The sequence below is a fragment of the Galeopterus variegatus genome, unplaced genomic scaffold (assembly GCF_000696425.1).
Source record: "Galeopterus variegatus unplaced genomic scaffold, G_variegatus-3.0.2 Scaffold980, whole genome shotgun sequence".
NCBI lineage: Eukaryota > Metazoa > Chordata > Mammalia > Dermoptera > Cynocephalidae > Galeopterus > Galeopterus variegatus.
The window spans coordinates 146,458-150,007 of NW_007727091.1; the positions used below are offsets into that span (position 1 = coordinate 146,458).

The 3,550-nt window shown below is 41.5% G+C and overlaps 1 pseudogene; it reads right to left on the minus strand.

Annotated features, from left to right (window-relative positions):
• Positions 1 to 1,138: 1,138 nt before the first annotated feature.
• On the minus strand, positions 1,139 to 2,334 carry LOC103591509 (annotated as a pseudogene).
• Positions 2,335 to 3,550: the final 1,216 nt, after the last annotated feature.

Here is a 3,550-nt window from a genome sequence, read left to right on the forward strand (position 1 = left end):
TAGGCATGGGTTGCTAAAGTCACAATTCTGAAGGCAAAATTACACTGTTAGTTTAGTTTCTGAGTGGGGATGAGAGGAAGCAAGGAAAATGTATGATAATGATAATTTGACATTAAAATGAGAACCTTCCACACCTTTCATTTTACTTCCTAGAGAAGTCGTGTTAGCATTTTTTGGTTTCACTCACTAGCTTGAGGAGAAAAGGAATATGTGGAACTCATACTGGGAATTGAGTGATGAATTGAACAAGTGAGGCTTGAACAGAAGAAACCGGAGTTGTTCCAATGATATCATCAGGAGGTTTTATTCCTTCTTTTTAGACTCCTGCCATTAAGGTGACTTCGTTCTAAAGATTTATTGTCTCTGCAGGAGTCCTGGAGGGCACTGAGGAGTCATAATGTTAACAAGTGATTGTCCAGCAACTTTCATCAGTCACGCAGAGTTGTACAACCTAATATCGTGGTTTAGCTGCAATATAGGGTTTAATTGCAGCTGAATTTTCTTGGTATCCTAACATGCTAATGAATTTTTTACACATTGTGTAACTCTGGGTTTTAAAACACAGTAATTTGCACCTGTACCCCAACACAGGCGCATTCTGCCTGCCACCCACAAGAGTGCTTTCAACCCTCAAAAACAATCAGCTTGTTTGTGCATAGGAAGTTTTTTTTAATGCAAATAAATGCAGCACTACCCATGAGGGGGAAAAAAAGTTTTAGTCTCTATACCTTGCCTCTTATATTCCAGGAAGAAAAGATTAGCCCTGTTCTGATCAGGTGTCTGTCTCCACCAGAGCCAGGGGATGCAGAGTTATGATGTATGGTCATAGCCTGTGAGTCTACATCTGTGTGCTGGGGGCCACTCCCAAAGAAGGGGAAATGAGAAGCTGGGAAGCCCTCCTTGGTATAAGTGTCTAGAACATCTCACTCTTTGGTAGCTTAACCACCCCTCTTCCCTTCTCTTCTTTCCCCTCACTCCCCTGTTATTATAGGGTAAACAAATAGCAAATGTACAGCCCTGGCTTCCCCGAATTCCACAGTCTCGGTGCAGGAAGGTCATCTTCCAGCAGTCAGTTCAGAGCAGGGTCAGGGGGTGCAGTGTCAACAGTTCTTTGTTTCAGAACAAGGCTCTGCTGCTGTTAGATAACTCCCTACATTTCTTCAAAGACTGTGGTAAGCTTTGCACAGGTGAGGGCAGCAGAAAGGGGGTAATTGCTGATGGACACCATTTTCTGTGTATGTTCCACTTTGACCTTGCCATGGACAAAAGCCACCACCACAAAAACAACAGGATCACTGCTGGGCACCAACTCTCCCACATTGCTGATGACTGGGATGGAAAAAGAAGTGCCAATCTTCATATATCCAACTGGCAAGTGATCTAACATTGGATTCTTAATTACTTTCAAGAGCTTCTGGGGGCCATCAGCTGCTCAAATACTGAATTTGTGTAAAAGCTGAACCATGAAGCTACAAAAGCAGTCAAAGTTTCTGGGAATTTGAGTCTGGAGGTTCACTTCAATCAGCACAGTCTTCTGTGTATGGATATAACCTGAAGCACGCTGGCTCGGTTCAAGGGACTGTCCATCAGCATCAGTAAACTCTGGTGGGCTGTATACCGTCTCACTTCCCCTGGGTGACGGTGATGCAAAGGATTACTCAAAGTCCATTTCTTCTGAGCAGTGAAAGACCCTGAAGTGGTTAACTTCCCCGGAACCCTCCAGTGAGAGGCATCCCTTCCTTGGGAAATTAACCCCGAATTGTGGTTCTCTTCCTGCATTTATTTTCCAGACCAGGAAGTTACAGGAAGAGAACATAGGTGGGGTTATAGTTTTATAATATAGGCTGGTAACTTTCAGAGAAACAAGCCAGATGACATTCCAGTATGGCAATTAAGTGGTCTTATCAACAAAAGCATGATCTTAGCAAACATTCCTTCTCGCTCTAGCAATTTTCCAGTATCTTTACATTTCAATCAGTAACTAGTCTGTCTTTGAGCCAGCAACCTTGCCATGCCACAAATCTTTCTTACACCAGAGACTTTATAGCCTGAGGAAAATTTCCAGTCCTCTGCAAGGTCAGTATTTGAAACTGCGAGGCTTTGGAAAACCAGGCCCTGTGAAGTACATTTGCTTTAAGAATCCTCTACAGGAATCCCTTGCTGGGTGCTGCCATCTTCCAAACAGATGCAGTTTTTCTAGTAGGAGTATGTCCAAATGCAAGCTAAGGTACCACATCCAGAGGCAGTGCCATAGGGATACTGACTCGGGGTGATATCATGTTGCCTCTTTCTTGATATTTTACAGCCTGAATTTAATTCTTGCCGACTTGCCATCTGCGTGATTGGGGAAAGTAAGAGTAAGTAAAATGTATGTAAAGGTAAAGACAGGGCTATTTATAACACACCACTGACTAGTAAGGAAATGAATGGTTACTACAATCCTTAGGGTTTTCCATGGGTGCACAAAGCCCTAACCTGTTTCACTTCAGAGTTCATATTTCTGTTACCTTCTGCTAGTATTTTGGCTTATCAGGGTTCTGGTCCAAGAAAGCTGACTCATCCCTTCATTCCTGAAAGGGTCTGAGCCCTGGTAGTTCCAACTGTATGGAATTGTGATAGTTTTCCACTAACATTAACACTGTGCACTGCTAGCACTGCTAGAGGATACTCCAGGAGATTGCCCTTACTTCTTCTTTTTTTTTTTTTTAAATCTTCCTAGCCCCAAAGGTGTGATAGCAACCCTCTTTCCCTTGATATTCAGGGACAGTCAACCCAACCTGTTCTGTAGCCTCCATTTTTGCTTGTTTTGCTACTATTTTGAGGAAACCAAACTGAACATGATAAGCTCAGCTTTCAATAGAGGGAAACAGTTACTTTGTCTCTTAGTATAAGTATTTCTTCTGTGGGTACTAAGTAAAACCTCTATTTATTTATTTTTAATCGAAACATAATTATTGTACATGTCTGTGGGGTACAGAGTTGCATATCAGTACCTATAAGGAGTATATGATGTTCAAATCAAGACAATTAGTGTATCCAATATTATACAGTGTTACCATTTTTCATGCCATTTGCCGATTCTTCTTTTATCCGTCTTTCCCTTTCCCTGTTGTATCTTTCTTTTTTTTATTTATTTGTTTATTTTTCTAGCTCTCACTTTAAGTGAGGACGTGGTATTTCTCTGGCTTATTTCACTTAACATAATTTTCTATAAGTTCATCCATGTTGCTAGAAATGGCAGTATTTCCTTCATTTTTTATAGTATAGTACTATTCCATTATTTAACTATACCACATTTCCCTTACCCAGCTGTCCAAAGATGGACATTTAGGTTGGTTCCAACTCTTAGCTACTGTAAATAGAGCTGTGATAAACATGGGAATGCAGGCATCACTTCGACATGATGATTTCCATTCCTTTGGTTATATACCCAGCAGTGGAATTGCTGGATCCTATGGCAGTTCTATCTGTAGTTGTTTGAGGACCCTCCATACCATTTTCCATAACAGCTGCACTACTTTACAGTCCCACCAGCAGTGTAGGTGGGTTC